The sequence below is a fragment of the Tenebrio molitor genome, chromosome 1, assembly GCF_963966145.1.
Source record: "Tenebrio molitor chromosome 1, icTenMoli1.1, whole genome shotgun sequence".
Classification (NCBI taxonomy): Eukaryota; Metazoa; Arthropoda; class Insecta; order Coleoptera; family Tenebrionidae; genus Tenebrio; species Tenebrio molitor.
Window position 1 is genome coordinate 6657905 of NC_091046.1, and position 20434 is coordinate 6678338.

The window sequence follows — 20434 nt, forward strand, 5'->3', positions numbered from 1 at the left end:
GAAAAATTTCTGCTGTTAATTTACTTAACTGGAATTAATTTGCCGGCGGCAACCAGTTAGTTATCCACAAACCCGCCCTATAAATAAATTCCGTTAAATTTGTACCAAGGAAGGGTTGAATTTATGTAAACAGAAAATTATTTCGAGTAAATACTTCGCCGAATTATCATGTTACATGGTGTAAAATTACTTTCTCCACCCTCTTAATAATACAAGTTAATTTGCACCTTGAACTTGAACGAATGCAGGAACTTCCAAGGAACTTAATTAATTTCGGCTTTAAACTCTAAAACAGATTCTATTAGCTTTTAACAATTTGTTAATTGAAATTTAATAAGCCGTATTGTTCGGAACAGCTGTTGTTTTCGGGCCCGAATATAATTACATAAATAAAGGAATCGGTAAGTTTAATTTCAGTTCGATCGAACTCCTTTCATGTGGCAAACTAAATTGGGTTTGATTTAATTGGCGCCGTTCACTACTTCCGTCAAGAATGTTAATTAACGGAAATTTTTGCGAAACCTGGATGGGCGCCGCCCTCGAAATTTACTCATTTTCTCCAAGGGGAGCTTTCACTTTGACCACCTTCGTTTGGAAATGATTGCTGCCCCACACACGAGAGCATCAAGTGGTTATCACCCACCCCTTCACCGAGGGTGCGACGAGCTTCGAAATCGATCCTGTGCTGACATCTCTCGATAACGGCGCGTTCCTCGCGCGACTTTCAGCCGAAAAGCAGGCAGGCCGGAGTTACCAGACCGGATTTACTGGAAGCTTTTTTTATTTATTACAGGGCGAAATTTTAATGCGAGCTTCGCGACTTTTAAATGTCGACGAGATAATCTAATCCCGAGGGGCTGATCGGCTGAAAGAAAAAGGTTTTTCGGAGGTTAAGTAAATTGTAAACATATTGGACAGAGAAGATGAAAAATTCCAGGTTCTTAAGGTAAACACTGTTGCGGAGTTTTTTGTCGTGTTAAAAAAATACAAACGATGGCGACGTCGATACAAGAGCTCTTTGTAAGTTGGCCACTAACCAATATTTGTTCGGAAGCTGCTTCAGATCTGGAGACAAAATTTAATCTCGGACTGAATTGCAAAACTTTGGCAAGTTATTGTACATTTTTTACCGTTAAAATAATATTATATTTTTTTGAGAGTACATAGTACCAAAGGACAAAATTTATCAAAAACATTTTAACGATTGTATCTCACAATATCTACAAATAACTCTTTTTCAGTTAAAATTAAATAAAATTAACCAAAGCTGTGACAACTAAATACCGTTTAAAATTGTTTTAATAAAAAAAATATTTATATGATATACACAGTCACTCCATTAAAAATGTATTTTTAGGCACTCTTTTTCGGACGCACTTTTTCGGACCCTGACCATGGCGCCATCTGTTGGTCTGTTTAGTAAGTTAATAATTGTCCTGTCACCATAAATTATGTAAATAAGTAAATGTATTGCAAATAATAAATTTCTAAATAGTTTTGTTGGCAAACTGATAACAAATGCTATAAAAAATTGTTAATAAGTAGATAAAAAATAAATTTGTAATTTTTCCAATGATGTCTTTTGCTTGGTAGTTCGTGCGTTCGCTTAAAATTTTAATGTGCACCTCCGCCAAAAAGTGCCTTTTGACCTCGCCTGTTTTCAAGCCTCGGCTGCGCCTCGGCCAGAAAACTCAGACTCGGACGAATAAAATGCACTTTTTGGCCTTGATTCACAAATAATTATTTCTTTATGGAGACAATTGATGCTCTACCGCCCACATAAACATGAAGCATCAAATATAAAAGATCTGCTTTTTGGAGTAGATCTTTCTACTACTTCTGCTAAAAAGAAGTAACATTATTATAAAAAAATTGTTGAAAGCAACAACCGTGAGTGATCATTTTAATTATAATAAAATGGCTATTATGATACTAGTGCGATTAATATCTTAAAGACAGTTCTCGCACGAGTATAATACAAGATTTTTTTTCTACCAACGTTGAAATATTTAAAATATGAAATTGTTTTTACGTTTTCTTGAATATCTTTAAATAAAATGTCAAATTAGGCAACTTTTGAATACCTAATCAAACCGTCACTGTAACTAAGGTAATGAAAGTTTATGTTTATTATTTGTTACAAGGATCTAATCGTTATTTAATCTTCCCAAGATTTCATTTGATTATTTCTTTTTTTCACACTAGTGAATAGGAAAATGTGTTTTTGGCAGTAGTACGGTAAAGTAACGTTTTCCAAACGGATTTAATTTTCGATTAAATAAACATGAAACTGCGTTTATTTTAATTGTTAATATTATTATATTCGCCCTAGATATGAAGCTTTAAGTAAATACGAGCAGCAAAATTTATCTAAACACTTCCAGGCATAAAGGATTTGTCACAAATTTTTATTGCCTTGGAATTTATGTATTCTTATCCAAAAGTAAAATTTCCATATACCCACTTACGTACCAGAAACTCACATTTACATTTTCCTCGATTCCACCTTTTTTACTGCTTTCACATCAACGTCAGTTTTATTTAAAATCCAAACATGCTTAAAAATCATCGAATTTACATTTTAGAGCAACCCAACTATCTCCTTAATTTTTCCGCATTATCCACCATCATCATTATCCTAAATCGATGGAAATTTTAATGGACTATCGGCTTACCCGCTTAATATATTAATTAAACCATAATCCAAAATTTACATTTTTTTCTCGTTAGATAAAACCAATAAAGCTCAAGTATTCTATCAGCAAGAATATCTCAGCAGAAAATAAATTCATATTCTGAGAATAAGTCGGAAAAAAGCTGAGAAGAAACTGTGCTGATTATCCAACCACTTGGAAAAGTTTGTTCAGCTGTGTTGTGCTTTCAAGGATCTGTAACTCACACTTTTGTTTGCAGGAAAAAATTTATAACTGCAAATTTTACATTGTAAATTGAAATAATTTATGTTACAATGTTTTAGAGTTGGCTAGAGATTGTCTTGGCACCTTAATGTTTCAATAAATCTGTTAATAAAATAAGTGGCCAGTGCAGCTTTGCGGCAGCGAACCGCTAAATATAAAGAAAACTCGATAAATCAAAACAAATAGACGTAACCAAGAAATATATGCTTGGCTTGTGATTTACACATCCCGAGACATCCCTTTTGAAATTTTCCCCACAAAAAACCTCTTCGCTCATCCCTCCCCCAGATTAAAAATTTTAACGAGGACGTGGAGCAACCCCCGAAGGAAGATCCGGCGACGCCGGAGCGGCGTAACATCAGTGATGTTTTGTCGCGGCATCGATTCGGATTTCGGCCGTTTGCAGCGCTGGTAGGACGCCACTTCCGGTCGGACATGCAGACGAATTTTATTTGGATGCAATTCCGACGTCCCACCATGGCGGCAAACAAGCCGCGAGGAAATTGTTTCGGGAGAGGGTCGTCAAGGTGTTCGCGCAAAATTGAGCCTGAGAGGTGGTTATTATCATATTAATTTAAGAGTAGAAGGGCAGGCTTTAGAGTCAAGGGTGTAAGCCCGAAGCTCTAATTATTATTGATTGATTAATTTGGGCGAGAGTTGCCTCTCTGCACTGAAGCTTTTTAGATGTCAAGCTTGCATCGCTTTCACAGCCAATGATTGCGTCAATCTTCATTTAATGGTAGGTATTAATTAAATATATGGAGCATAATCGGGAGTCTCACCCTCGTGTGAGCCGCACACAAAGCACATGTCTCTCCGGCATCATTATATAACAGTCTTTGGTCCGGGTTTTAATTAAACGCGCCCCGGAGCTAAACACTGTTTCCAGTGAAACTGATACGGAATAGATTTGTCAGGGAAAGTGGCGGGTGTGACTTGAAATGGAAATATAATTAAGAACAAAAGGAAATTCATATCGTACGAGGGTGGTCCATCACTTGTTCTTCACGTAGATTCAGAAAAAATTTTGTCCACACCGTTTGTCTTGCCGATCGAGAAAATTGTTTCAATATCTTGAAACTAGCAGCCAGGAAAGATAACTCTCCGTCAGAATCCCAAAGAACTGTTAACTTAACAAATGAATATGAGGGACAAATTTTCCACTTTCGTTTTAAAGTAATCAGGCTCACTAATCAGGTTCTCGGCTTCGCCTCGAGCCTGAAACCTAGTTTTCGCGCTGTAAAATACCTCTACCGTACTCTAATGTATACAGGGTGTCTCAGCTAAGACTTTCGAGCCTAATAACTCAGTTATTTTCCAGCGGATTTTTGTGAAATTTAAAATGCAGATATTTTAGACGGTGAAGAATAAAATCCCATTAATGCAATCACCCAAGTCTTGAAAACGTAATTTTTACATGCCTTTTTAAAATGTTGAATCAATTCAGATTTACATAAAAAAATTATCGTCAATAAAAAATGCTGTAGGGAAAAACTCGTCCTTGAAAGACGTCTGGTTTGCAAGAAAAAAGCAAAAAACTGTGTTAAACGTGGCTGCAAATGCGAAAACGTAGACGCGTATGAAACAAACGCGCAATTTTGCAGAATTTTGGTCATCCCTTTTCGCAGAAGCGCAAGTGACATATTTGACGTTTATCTTGCTAACCTTACAAACACTTACAAAGTTAAAGACAACATTTGGACGTAATTTATTATACTGGATGCTTTAATTCTTCCATAAAGGACTAAAACACGATCGGGATATTTTAGCAAGGTAATTTAGTTCACGTACGTTTCCTGTGTCTTCAAATAAATTGACGACTCTCTTAACCTTACATTTTGTAAAGCCTACATTTGGATAGTGTTCCACTAGAAAACGAACTGTGTCATTGAAGTTCTTACGACACTTTCCATAGGCAAATTTTTTTTCCTTTTTCAACAATATTGAAATTTCTGCCGCTGTAGTCTATTGTTAGAGTATTTTCAATAAATTTTCACAATTTGACGGTTCTAATAAAGCTGCGCCCAATTTTGACAGACTTTAAAGGGTGTACAAAATGTCGCTTGGCAATTAATCATCAATTGTTTCAAAAGGCAACTGCTCAAATACAATACAAATTTTACATTAAATTTTTAACGACAAAATCTAATCTTTTCGTGGAATCAGACAAGTGATTTACTTAATTGTTTGTGTAGACCCCTATTTTTTAATGTTTAACAATCTAATAATAATCGCGCATAATTTTCGATAAAGGAAACATGTGTTAAAATTACATTTTTTAACTTGAGGTAATTTTATTATTACTAATTGAACTTTTACGGTCTAAAATATCTGCATTTTAAATTTCATAAAAATCCGTTGGCAAATAACCGAGATATTAGGCTCGAAAGTCTTAGCTGAGACTCTGTATAACTATTCTGATAAAAACAATTTAGAGCACATTTGAGCTAAACGTTTTTTGAATAAATATTTATTATATACAGGGTATCTGAAATACGTGTGTTAATTTGAACCAGTGGAGGAACTCGCCAAATTATGAAACTATTTCTCTATATCATTTTGTACAACAATTTGCAAAAGTTTTCCAAAAATTTTTGCCCTCCAATTTTTACCAAGCGAGACGTTTTGTGTAATTAACTTGTCTCTTTTTTTTGTAAAAAGGAGAATTTTGATTTTCGTTATTTTATTTATTATTTATATTTATTTTCTATAACAGTGTAACTTTTTTGACAAAGCTACGTTTCTATAACAACAGAAAAATTTCACCCTTACTTATAGGTGGGTATACATTTTGATGGCTAATTTTTTCCAAATTTTAAATCAATTTGTGACGCTTTTTCGTAAAAAAATCAAATAGTAAAAACGTTTCATTTAACAAACCCTGCTACGTGTGAAAGTTAACACACGCGGTTAGATACACCCTGTATATATTTTCCTCTGATTGAATTGCCAAATCTGTTAACAACAAAACACATTTAAGATATGTTGGGGATTACAGAATATTTTTTTTGTAAAGTTACCTTACACCTTACATTTGATTCGTAATTTAACTTTTATTATTATTTATTTAATTCTGCAAGAAATTCCTAAATTTTATCCCTAACTGTTCATTTAACAAATACAGGATGTTTTCGAATTTGAGGCGTTCCTTTAAAGTGTGATAGTATGCGTTGTTCTAAAGAGTTTTAGCCAAAATCACCTTAGTTAAGTTAATTTTTTTGAAATTTTTGAACCGGTCCTGCTCAAATTTGCGCTGATTTGTTAGAAATTAGAATTGACAAAAAAACCAAATTAGCATGGACGTTAATCAAAAATACTGTCAGAGTTGTCACCTAATTAGTCGGAATTGCTTTATCATTACGAAAATAATGATCTCACGGATATGTTGGTAATGTATATGGGCAATGTTATCACGTTATCAAAATGCAGCTGCGGCGTCCAGAGAGTACGCAGAGCGATTTCCAGAAAGATACCATCCTGGGCCACGTCGGTTGTTAATCTAGTACAGCGGAGAAATAGACAGGAACAGACTCAACATTTTAGAAAACTATAAAAATATACAATCAATTATCTCCGTTAATACAAACATTTTACTAAGAAGATTTAGGCTAAAATTCTTAAGAATAATGTATAGTACCTCGTGTTACAAAGAACTCCTCAACTTCGAAAACACCCTGTATAATTCAAAGAGCCATTACTTTCCTTTTAACAATCACCAATTAATAATTATCTTCATTGGATTCTTATTTCAACCAAACCTGCATAATATAGATACTAAATTCTTCAAAATACACTGTTTAGTACCCATCACCGTGTCAATAAGCTCCCATTTCTAATTTTATTTGGATGCTACTCTATAAGTACGTGACATTCATAAAAACATCCTAAAAGTTTGCCAGATTCTATCATAATGACTTGCAAATAGATAATATAGTCGTTTCAAAGACGAGAATAACAATTTAATGAAAGCAGCACTTCTCACGTAGTAGTCCGTGAGGTCTCTGTGAAATTGGAAATTGTCGAGATAATTTTGTCATGTACTAATGAAAGCATTGCATTGAACGAAGTTCTATAGACAAATACTTTTTTTTTTTGAAGGTACAGTACATTAACTAATTGAGGAATCACTTTGTAATAAATTGAAATTGCGAGTTCCTAATAATAAGTTCTTAGTCAAATACAGAAAAATGTCATACCTTTGTAAACTGTTTCATTAAACCACGTTTTCTGTGAAGTACTTATAATATTTTTTAGGGACCCTTAATGAAAACGGTAACTTTACATACTCACAAGTGAACGAAAAGTAACTTTTTTCCGGACGCACTTTTTCCGGCGCTGACTGTGGCACCATTTGTTGGTCTGTTTAGTAAGTTAGCAACGAAACCGACAAAACTGATAATTGTTCTTATATAAATAAGTAATTGTATTGCAAATAGTAAATTTCTAGTTTTGTTGGCAAGCTGATAACAAATACTATTAAAAAAATGTTAATATGTGTCTATTAATAAATGTAGGTGTATCTATTTAAAAAAGGTAGATACAAAATAAATTTGTAATTTTTCTAATGATGTCTTTTGCTTTGTATGTAGTTCGTGCGGTCGCCTAAAAAATTTAACGTGCATCTCTGCCTAAAAGTGCCTTTTGTCCTCGCCTGTTTTCAAGCCTCGGCTGTGCCTCGGCCAAAAAACTCAGACTCGGCTTTGACACACAAATAACTATTTCGATCCTAGTTTCCGTGTCTATAAAACTTTAAATGGTGTAAAAAGTTTAGTGATTCATCGAATCATTAATTTTACATAAGTGCTGCATCGGCTCGTTCTCAAGTTGTAAATTTCCGTTTCAAAAATAAAGTCATACATATAAATACAAGCATTTTACATTTATTGCAAACTATGAAAAACAACCAACCTCTTTGACCCGATTTTCGACCATCTCACACCCCACTCTACACTCTGGTGGATGCGCCGGGCAAACTTTTACGCACTTAATTTCAGCAAACTTTAATGGAACCGTACGGGCCTCCGAAACTTTATATTAGAGAAATTATTATTAATAATTATTGATTATGGATAATTGAGACATATTGCTGCGATAACAACCGCGTCGAAAATCTTTCCAAGACACGAACAAATTCGTTATTAATTAAATATAACCGCCGGCTAACAACCGAAACGGCTTTAGACAAATAACAAAGTGCCCTTTTGGCATTTCAAACACCGATTGGGGTTCGTCCCGAGTTATTCGAGTTCCATCAGCACGTACGAGATAAGAAACGTTTAAGGAAATCTCAATTATCTTTAAGTTTCAATTATAAAGGGACCACCGAGGGTACATTCTGCTTAATCGCGGATGCTGAATGCTTGCCAATTATGTGAGCGGCGGCGACAAACTCTCGTCAAATAAATCACAGTGCTGGCTCTAAGACCACACTCTCATGCAGAGCGACACAAAATAATTATTCATCGTGTTAATTTAATTTTCAGACATACTTCTCTTTCGCTTTATTATTTTCTCTTAGATTCTTTTTAGTTTTTTCGTTTCCTGCACCTGTACTTATTTCAAATTTCTTTATTAAAAAGCACAACCGTGGCAGTAAATAACGTTCTGGCAGTCCGTAAACCCCTTTAACCGGCGAGTTTATCGTCAATAATAACAGCCCAGGGCGATAATTTTACAACCCCTCGGAGTGAATCTGTCAGCGGCGACTCGGCTATTAATTTCCCGGCAACAAAACCGAACGTTTGTTTTATTATCTGATAAAAACGCGATTTTCTCCCGCTTTCTTAGATGAAACTGTTCCGTGGTCTCGTCCAGCACTCCTTCTCGTGTTAGATTGTACCACTAAATGGCGTGTGCAGCGCCCTTCCGGCCTGTTTCCATCCCGGTTCTATTTTTTTGTGCATCGGGGTTACCCCCTTAACCTCAATTCGCGCACGTGGTCCAACGCCGACGCAGTGTTGTGTGCATCGTCCGAAGGGTTGCGCGACCAAAGAAGCGTCGCGGCGCCGTGTGTTATTGCCGAAACACGCCAGTAACTTGGCAGACTAGCGTCGCGGCGCATGCAACTTTCTCTTACCTATCCGAACACGTAAGTGGAAAACGCCGACGACGACAACATAAAGGTGAGAAAAATTATTGTTCGTGTTTTTATTCTTCGCTTTCGAGGTTTTATTTGGCATCGTTGCAAAGTCAGCTACCTTTTTTTGGTGGGAAAAAGTTTTAGAAAGTTTTGAATTAATCAGTAAAAAAAATTAAGCACTCAATAATAATTTTCTTCCGTATATAAATAATGAAAATGTCTTCTTACTACGTTACGTTTTCAGAAAACTTCTCATGAAAATAATGATTTTTATATTTTTGCACTTTATTTTAACTAAAAATTATAATAATTAATTATTTAACTTAAATTTATTTTAATAAATGTGTTTCATTATTTCAAAGTATGTAACAGGTGTTGAATAAAAAAAAATACAAGAAATCCAACTAAATTATTCGAAGAGTTCACTTGAGATTTTACTAAATTAACTGCACTACATAAATCGTTCATTTTGTCATTATTTATTAATTTATGGATTTTTGCACAAATGTATGTCAGGATCTAATTGGGTCAAAAATAATGAAATTTCTATTTCTCCTTGAGCTAATTAATCTGAAAACTGTGTGCAATATATTTACTTGGGACGAATCGAGTGTTAAATATCTCAATATGATTACTTTCAAAATTATTAAGAAAACTGTAAATTGACTCTTGCAAAAATTATGAAAATATTTCTTTTCAAAAAGTGATCATGTCCCTTAATTGTGATGAGCTAAATGCAATAGTTTAAAGAATCATTATATTTCATTATTTGCTAAGAGTAGATTACTCCTATTAATTGTATTTGGTGAAGTTAAATGTGGCAAATGCAAGAATCTGCATAATTATCAAAAAAGGACGTTAACCTTTTGCAAAAATATTGCGGACGCCCGGACATTTTCTTTTTATAGATCTGACAATATCTCGGTTATTTTATAAAGCAGATCAAATCTAAACACTGTATTTTACGACATTTTGATATGATGAAACAAACAGAAAACAATTGCAGAGCTCCATCTTTAGCCCTGAAAAACGGAGTTAATTTTTTCAAAAATGGTGGAGGTGCTGGGATAATTTTCGAAAGCTGATGAGATCCATATAATTACTTATGATAAATCAAATCCAAAAACTGGATTTACAAGAATCAACTCTGACGAATCGAATTCAAAAAAGACTGCATTATTTTATCCTTTATTTACTTATAAAGTTACAGATTTAACTTTCGTACAAATGGTGGAGGCGCCGGGACATTTCTTGCACTACCAATGATAATATCTTAGTTATATTTTAAAGCAGGCCAAATTAAAAAACCTTCTTTAATAAATTTAATTGTGGCAAATGCAATACAAAAAGCTGCATAGTACTATTTACAAATGCAAATTTTCTTCACTCTTTTACCTAAAAATAATGATATCTCAATTGTTGTTTCAGGTAGATCAAATTTAAAACTTGTGTTTGACAGATTTAGCTATCACGGACTACACAAAAAGAAACTGCAAAGCTCCACCTTTTGAAAATTTCTAGTTTGCAAAAATGGTGGAGGCGCCAGGAATTTTTCCCCCTCAAATAATTATATCTGTGTAATATCTTGACTAGATGAAAAAATACTATATTTCACAGATTTAATTGAAGTGAATACAATAAAATAAACTTTGATACTTTTTTGGTTCTATAAAATAAATCACAATAATTACATTAAATTAATTAGGCACCTTTAAAGGTGCGATGCGAAATATTTTAATTTCTCGATATTCGCAACATTTAATAATGTAAAATATTTTATGTTAATTAAATTAACACATTTAAATATTAATCAGTAATTAGAGAAGCAAACTTTCTTCTGCACTACTAATTTAATAAATGGAGGACAAAATAATTTAAACAAAAAATGCGTCGTTCCCGCTTATATTCGTGACACCTTCATTAAAACTCTTCACCGTATTCCGCAACAGAAATGTAAATATTTTCACTTTTTACATCGATCTTGCCGTCCAAACGTTTATTACATTTAACACCTGAATGGCTAATTTAATTTAGCTGCATCCAGACCAATACACTCTTCTGATACACTGTATGTAATAAACTAGCAGAATTTTGTAAGGCGACTCCGCTTTTTATCATCCCGACACAAAAAATATTCTAGATAAATTACAGCATCCACCTAGGTGAAATATTTAACACACACCTGGATAAAAAATGGAAATTCTCCACTTTTATCCAACTCGACAACTCTCAAAAAAAAAACTCATTGTGAATGAATGTCCTTCAACTTTTTATTATTTCTGTGGAAAGCACAACTGTTGTTTTATCCTGTGTATCACTGTCAATGCATCCAAGTCAATTAATCTTAATTCTGATCTGAAAGAGTGACAGTTGTAATTTTTTACAATTGCTGAGTCGCTCCATAATTGTCAACTGTTGACAGATAATAAGTCAAAATGTTAATCAGAATTACTTGAATCCTTGGGCGTAGGTAGGCTTTCACAACAGCCTAATAAATATTGTATTTATCAAGCTTTCTCAATCCTATTGGAGCATATTGGCAATATTGGTCGAGATAAGGCAACATACTTTAAAAGTTTCTTGATGACAGCAGCTTCCCTACGCCTCTTGTTCTTATAACAGAAATAGTCAACTGGCGCCACCTTCCATATTTACATCAACAAAAATATTTGTCGATCTAAATTGGTTGAGGTGTTCATTCGAAAAACTAAAACTTTCTGGAATTAAGTTGCATCAGGAGTGTGGCAGGTGTCGATATAATGCAAATTCACCTCTCCCTCCATCTCTCGTAATAATAATACTTTTCATAAATATTGACGCAAAGACAATAAGCTTTTACCTTAATACAGATAAATTGCATCGAGGAAGCGTACTTCACTTTCAGTACTGTAACCACAATAGCGTCGTAAACCGCCTTTACAACGCTTTTCACAAGAGTAGTACAGTAATTATGTTCCAGGGGCAATGTTACAATCTGTTTTTATAACAATGTAGACGAGCTATTAAGCGGTTGAAAGCCTTAACGCTTCTAAACGAAAAATCTGAGGGAAACACCCCGAAAAAGATGAGTTTTTTAACACAATACTACGAAATTAGGAAAATAAATTTGTTGTAAATGAAGCATCGGGACTTAAATTCTGCAACAATAATTGTAAAAATAGATTGTTTGTGTAATTGGACAATATAAATTCCGGTGTCTTAAACATATTGTTTATATAATTTCTACATAACATTAGGTTCAAATGTTTAAAAAAAAATCAAATTAATATCTTCCTAGTTTTCATACATGTTAAAAACAGTTTAATATTATGATGCATTATGATAAAGTTGTATTAAAAAATAGTTATTTGTGTATCACGGCCAAAAAGTGCATTTTTTTCGTCCGAGTCTGAGTTTTCTGGCCGAGGCGCAGCCGAGGAAAACAGGCGAGGACAAAAGGCACTTTTTGGCAGAGGTGTGCACATTAAATTTTTAGGTGACCGCACGAAGCACAAAGCAAAAGACATCATTGGAAAAATTACGAATTTATTTTTGTATCTACCTTTTTCAAATAAATTTATTAATAGATACATATTAACATTTTTTTGCAGTATTTGTTATCAGCTTGCCACCAAACTAGAAATTTACTATTTACAATTGCTTATTTATCATTTATGGTGACAAGACAATTATCGGTTTTGTCGCTTTCGTTGCTAACTTACTAAACAGACCAACAGACGCCTCCACGGTCAGCATGCGAAAAAGTGCGTCCAAAAAAGAGTTACTTTTCGTCCGCTTGTGAGTATGTACGTAAAATTACTGTTTTCATTAAGAGTGCCTAAAAAATACTTTATTTTAATTACAACTGCATCGAGCGGTAATAAATATTAAATACAAGATCTGCATTTTCGTTAACTAAACAACTTTAGCCATAGTCTTAAAATTGTCATATGACCTGTGATAACCTAGCGAGACGATTCTGTCATAAATTGCCAATTTTACATCACTTTCTTTATGACGAAAAGTTCCCCAATAAAAGTCTTAGGAAAAGTGATGAAAAAGTCCGGTGATCGATTTTAAGTACACTTTCAGACAATGTTCAATTTATCTTGAATATTTTTTCACCCATTATGCAAACGGTTCCGAAAACATATTTAGACCAAAGATAGTCGCGACAGTGTCAAAGTTTTCAGTATTGTTTTCGTGGCGGTCAAAAAATAATAAAATTTTATTGAGTACTTTCTTCTGTGTCTATATGTATTGATCAAGTCAATGAGGGCAACGGACGTGACCCCCATGCGGGATTTTCTCACCCAGGATATTATCTAACGGCAGCATAAAATATGAAAATGGAGCGAATAAATTGCACTTTCCCTAAGCTTAAGTGACAGCTAATAAAGACGCAGAGATCCTTTTTACTTTTGTACTTATTTTAATGTTGACTAAAATTGCTCTTTAAAAATTCAATTATGAATTCAACCAACAAGAAAATTGTATTTAAGAGCGTTAGTGTTGGTAGCACTTCTTCTCTCCGAGATTGAATGACAGACGCATCTTGCAGTTAAATCTTACCTTTTCTGAAACACTGTTACAATGTTTCCAGTAAAATTTATTTGCTCTGTTTGCTCCAGTGCTACATACAAGATGCAACTTCCTTAAACTACTAAATGCAGCAGAGATATTTGCATCTCTAAATCGCATCTGGAGGATTTGAGCGCGCAATAAACCAACATAACGACTTTAAACCGCGATATTAGTACCTGCAACAAATAAAAATGCACCACTGGTTTCCCATTACTCCAAGATTTTCCAAATGTAATTCATTATTTTCAGTCGGTGAATGGACTGCTTTGATTAGTTCCGGCGATCTCAGGAGAATCCTCGAAGAAATCTGGTTCACTATACAAAAATATCCTCCATCGTAAAAGTAATGAATAATAAATGAACATTTTTATCTGTACCGCCATAAATCATCTGAATTTTTATCATTCAGCAACATTCCGAACAATAAACGATTTGTATAAATCGCGTGTCTGCATTTCATGAAATTTTTCTCCTAAAAGGATATCAATCCGGCCAGTGATTCTAGTTTCGACTGAATCACTGCATGCTTTTATGTGTATCGCTAATACGGCGTCCATTTCACGCAAAACTTGGCAAACCCAAAGCTCATATCTAGTCCATCTCCGATTTTTAATTGAAGCCGGATCGACCCACAAAAATGTATTTATTCGCACAGGATAATAATGGGTGTTCATTTAATATTCTGGTAGCATCACCTGTGGAAATCTTTTATTTTGAAAAACGGATGTCGCAGCGTTAAAATATGACATAACCTCACTATAAAATAACAGCATGACACGAATTATGATAAAAAAAAAAGTGTGTGCTTAAGACCGCACGACAGAAGTGAAAACTTATATGATGCTCGTTACTGATTTTAAGTAATATGTACCTATTCTATAAAAAATATATCATTATGGATGACTTGGAGGAATAATGAGCAAGGCATAAATAATCAATATTATTTAAATCCAATGCTGTTTTTAAATAAACATCAAAAATCTGTATTTTTCAATAGAAACTGCAAATACGTCCGCTTTTAGAGATACACTCTAGCAAAAATTTGTGAGGTTAGGTTTGGATGTTTAAGTTTTATTTTCTTGACGATGATATTGAACACAACACAAGTTTTCAAAGCAATACCAATACCCTGTATTATGATAATTTGTCCATTTTCCTCTTCACATTTTGCTACACAAATTTTTCCATCAGATGAATTGTTGAAGCCACATAATTGAGAATTACGTATTAAATCCTACACTCATCTGTAAACTTACAATATTTGTCGTGTTTTTATCGTTTATATTATATAAAACTATACAGGGTATTTCACAAGTGATAATGAGCCTGACGGAATAATAAATTCAACCCACAATACATTTTCAAAAAAAGCCGGACATTTTAATGACAGTAGCCAGCTTTTTTGGGAAATATAATGTGGGTTGCATTTTAAATTACGTCAGGCTCATTATCACTCGTGAAATATCCTGTATATATATATACAGTTACTCCTGCAGCTCTGCACTGAGGTCAGTCAGGTCAAAACACAACGTGCAATGAAAATTTAAAATTGACAGTGACGCACAGTTGATTGTTTTTCGCTCGCTCCGCTAAAAACTCGACTTCCTAGATTTTAGCTTGCCGTGTCGTGCTGCGGACGATTTTCGCTGAGCTGCGAACGATTTTAGCGTGTGCTGCGAACGATTTTACCGTGTCGCATGAAACTAATCACTGGCCGGGAATAAAATGTATGTGGCGCGCCTAAAGAAGTTTTCACTTCAAAAAGTAACACAATTACAATTGACGCACAAATTATTAAATGAGGTGCTGGAAATGTCTACCTTCTTCTTTTCGTAACAAGGTTCAGTCTGTTGCGTTGCGATAACTGACGTATTGAAGTGTGGGGAGCATTTTGCATTATTTCTCTAACTGCAGCAGTGCGTTTTAGCGCCTGACCTGTGGTTTTTCTTCGGTAAACGCCTCCAGTTTCACGAAACAACTTTACACACCTGCTCAGGTTGTCTTTTCCGGTCAACAATAACATTGAGAAATTCTGCGATAAACTCTTCTAAGCAGTTTTGTACGGAGTATATCCATGAACCATTCACTTTCCGGCCACTGCGAAAATAACTTTCAGCAAACAATAAACCTCTCTGAACGCAAATGTCAAAATATGACAGTTCTACTCTAATTTTACTAACCGGAAGTTCAAACGACGACATGCCTTAACAAAAACAAAATATTTTCATTGGTAATGCTACCAGAATATTAAACGAACACCCATTATTAGCGATTCGGCCTTTATCAAAGCGCTACATGTGTTAACGAGCGAGTGCACCTGACACTTCGGGAATTGCTCACCAACTATCGGCAAAACAACGTCCGAACCCGTGCAAACGAAGAACTTTCGCTTTCTTTGTTTTGGGGAAAAAGATGGCCAGGTATCAAATTAAAAGTTTCTAACTCGAATAATTATTAACCGGGCGGGATCTCCATTAGGGACTTTAATGGTTGCAAAAGTGAAACTCGTACGTTGTATATTTTCAGCGAACAAGGGATTACTGTTTGCAATAAACATTTTACTGGCGATCATAAAAATAATGAGATTTATGGACTGGGCTTAATGGATCGTATTTTACATGGTTCAGTTCCCTTCAAGAGACGGTTTTATATCTTTGACTCAAAATAAAGATGGAATTTCATCGACTCAAAATAAACAGATGTTGGCCTGGGTTTGATTACTAAGACTGCAGTTTAATCCAGGACCCTACGAGTGCAAAAAAAAATGTGTCACTGGTACAATTGCTTTATTAGATCCTATGATACATTTACACCAGAGGAAAATTGTTTTAAAAATTATTTTTTTTAATGTTAATTGTTAATTGGTATCGAAAACTACGACAGATAAAGCAAAATTGAATATAACCTTTTTTGTGGAGCATAACATTTGATATAAAACAGTCATGACGGCCATATCGTAGATATCAGAGATAAAACTTCAGAAACGTTCGAAAACTCTTCGCAAAATACTCCAATTTAGTGTTACTTACAAATTCGTCGGTTAAAATTCAAGCAGTGTCTACAAAGAAATTCTTCATGGCTGTTAGAACATGATCGTAAATAACTTCCAATCGGTACTAAAATAGTATATTATTATACAAGTTTTATAAGACGGTATATAGTCGCACGCGCGAGTTTAAGATAGCAAGTGCGACAAAACGTCTTATAAAACAAGGGTAATACAGTATTTTTTCTACTTTGCCCTGTTAGTTTTATGATAGTTTCTGTCTGAAGGAAATTTCATTTCACATGGGGGATTTTTTTGTCTATGATGTTTGGGTTGGTAATTCTGTTCTGATTGTTATTGTTTGCAATATGCCAATACGATGTCATGAAATTAGTATTTTCAATAAAGTTTGTGTTTTTGGTTATGTTATGTTTGCCAACTGACGTTTGATTTTGTTGGATTGGATATTCAAGGTTTCCAAAAACAAAATCTTAATAACCTTCATTAAAACATTGTTTTTGGTGTTTTAATAGAGTTATTAAAGACATTTATAGCCAGAACGTTATAGATGTGGATTGGGGATTTCGTCGTTAAGTTGGCACTACCAGGAAAAATAACTAAAGGGGCGCTTATAAGGTATTTGGAATTCATGACAGATTTTCCACTAAAGTACAATTCAATCATAAGTTTTAAGCGACCTTGACTTTGACAATCCACATCTAAAACATTTTTATTATAGATTATTCTCAATCAATCCATTGCTTATCGACCCCTCTGTCAGTCACTCCAAATTGAAATATTGCGCAGCGCACTTTTGAAAGTGTCTAAATAAATTAAGTTATAATAAATGCAACACCGCCGTCAGTGACTTCTTTGTGGAAATGTTTTATTTTATTTACTCTTAGAACTAGTAAGTAGTGAAAGTCTCTGCATCAAGAGTGCATCTCTTCTCCTAGACACATTACTACAGTATTACTTTATGTAGATATTGTTTGGGAGTCGAGTCGAAATGTAGTTTACATGTTTGCACACAAAAGAAAAATAATTTAACTTGGAACATTGCACAAGCGTCATAAGCCATACCACTCCTGCAGAAACTTTTTACTTGGAAACTCGCATGATTAGAGTATATCTGACATTTGAAAACACAAATTTTCAAACTTTATGCACATCTGCATACTGAATGATCTCGTCATGTTGTCTGCATGGAATGCACTGCACAATTACTGGTATAAATTTCGCTCGGGCTTTCCCATTATGAAAGTTACAAAACAAACTTCTCTGCTCACATTTTTCACAAGTTTCGATAAATCACCTGCAGTTCTATCGGCAGCGTTAATTTCATATGTTAAAACAACAAGAGAAAACTCTTCTATTTCGGGTGATAAAATCTAAAATGCTGCGCCCCGACAGCTATGAATTTACTTCTCCAATAAAATTTTATTACACTTTATCTTCATCTAACAGAAACTAAAGTAGGAGAAAGATTCAATAATGCTAAATTTATACAATTCAGTTCTTCTGGCAATTATTTATGACACATACTTGCCCAGAAGTACACTAAAGTGATTGAATTTACCCAAACTAGAAAAACAACAAAAGAATCTCCAAACAAGATTCTGCTCGAACGATTTTTGCCAAATTATTTCATTTTTGGGGATTTTTTTGTTGGGTAGTTGGTCAGACAACGCGAAATTGATTGGGTTTAATTCTAGTCAACAACACGAGAGGGTTCCATTTGGAATAATTTATTGCATTGCTGTAACCGTTGTAATTGAACTTAAATTACTTAACATTGCACCGCTTTGTCGCTCTGGGTCTGTTCTCCAGAGATTTGAGAGCTCCTCCAATCAGCAATTTCAAAGTAATCTTAATTGTCCCTGTAATTTTGAGCATGCGAGTTCTGCAGCAAATATGCCTTTGAAAATTTCTCTGCAACAAAAGAATCAAGTGTTGCTACTCGTAGCTATGTCAAGTGTAGCGAGAGATAAAACAGTTTGGTGTTTGGAATAAATAAAACGAGTTTGAATCCCTGTAGCATCACCTACAAAACAACTAATGGAAATTCTTAATGTTCAAGCCCGGAAGATTAATTCGTTTTGTGACAGACTATAAAAGCAACAGTGATTTCCGAGAGAATGTAATCATCATCGAGCTTTTCTTTGTGGTCGAAAGTTGAAAGTTACAACGATTTTTTCCAATTTATCAAACCTGCGATTTCATTCCCTCGACTCTGCTAATTCGAGTGGATCTGACCTTTTGCATTGAGGTGTCTGCATCGAGGAACATTTTCGATACTGCGTTCCGCCAAAATGACGGAAGTTTGAGGCACAATCGCAATTTGAAATAAAATCCAACCGCAAACACGGACAATCCGGAGTTAAATTTCCCATCGATAAATAATAAATTCAGACGGTGAACCGTCGAACCTTTCAATCACAACTACGCACTCAATTCATATCAAATTTCCTCCAGTTCGAGAGACGGTCAGCGCCCTTTGTAGCTGCTCCGGCCAGACGCAAAATATAAAATAAAATGACTGCTCTGTCATTATGCTTTGTGGGGGTTGTTGCGCATCGAGGTTGGGTGAAAACCCACCTAATGAAGTCTGAAAAGAGATTAGTCTTTCAATCCGGTGGCATATTCAACACTTGACCAGTGCAGGATCTGAAAGAGCGAAAAAATTAAGTCAGGATATTGACGCAACCTATAATGTATCAAATTAGACATTTCTTAATTGGAACCTACAAGAAACTTCTACAAAATGTGTAATGATAATTCTAGTGTACTCATGCTGCACAAGGAAAGTGATTAATTGGTTGTCTAGAAACCAGGGGCCTTCAGAAATACAAGGTGATAATGATTCCGACGGAAAAGATAATGCAACACACAATACATTTGGAAGATAAAGATGGACATTTACCGCCTCCATATCCAGCTTTACCTTCCAAATGTATTGTGGGTTGCATTTTTTATTCCGGCGAGCTCATTATCAATCGTGAAATACCCTGTATATTCTAAAATTAAAACAGTTAATAATTAAAACTATCTCGGAACACTCTAATTTACTTTTTGAAAAATCATCAACAAGAAAACTGAAAGTGACACGTACAAACTTTTAAATGTCAAAATTACAGTGAAGCACACAGACATTGAGAGGCGGCAAATCTATACCTACAAAAATTAGATCACAGCCAACTACATTGTAGAGGAAACGCTTTTAATATCCTTGTACCAACACTAATATAGTAGGTACTATGCCGGCCAAAAAATTTTGGCCGTCATTGTCTGTCAATTCTAAAAAAAAAATTGTAATCCGTACTTTATTGTCATCATGATTACCGTCTTGATTATGAACGTTATTTTTTGGGTAGTAAATTTCAAAACTCAAAATTATTTTGTCATTTCCACTACACAGAACGTTTACCTCAGGTTATTTATGTACGATTGCTCTAATTTTGTTCATTCATGTCGAATTTTTGGAATATCTGAGCTTCAAACAGTTTAAATTGATTGTCAAACTGACAAGAATCGAAAGTGGGGTTACGATTCCTAAAGGTTTATTTACACTTTACTTGAATGTCAAGAAAGTGACGGCCAACATTTTTTGGCCGCCATAGTACCTATATAAATATACAAATAATGAAAGAAATTGCAAAATTGCAACCTTTAAATTTAAAATTTCAGTTTGTTTGGAATAAATCTCACCTTAATTAACTCATGAGCATGTATGACATGTTTGCGTTTTATTCCATATTTACCGCAAAAAGTATGAGAGCGGCAACTTTTATTACTAGCAGCAAATACGGTTTTTTAATATTTTTGCAAATATCGTGACCTGCATAAAGCAGCGAAAAGGACACATATTTGAACCAATAGACACAAATT

The 20434-nt window shown here is 34.4% G+C and overlaps 1 protein-coding gene across 5 annotated transcripts in view; it reads left to right on the top strand.

Annotated features, from left to right (window-relative positions):
* The first annotated feature begins 8883 nt into the window (after nt 1–8883).
* Nucleotides 8884–20434, top strand: part of LOC138128118 (glutamate receptor ionotropic, kainate 2-like) — a 96852-nt gene continuing 85301 nt past the window's right edge. For all 5 annotated transcript variants that reach the window (XM_069044317.1, XM_069044316.1, XM_069044328.1 and 2 more), the window contains exon 1: nt 8884–9040. The gene's annotated coding sequence lies outside the window, so the exon portion shown is untranslated. The remainder of the gene's footprint in view (nt 9041–20434) is intronic.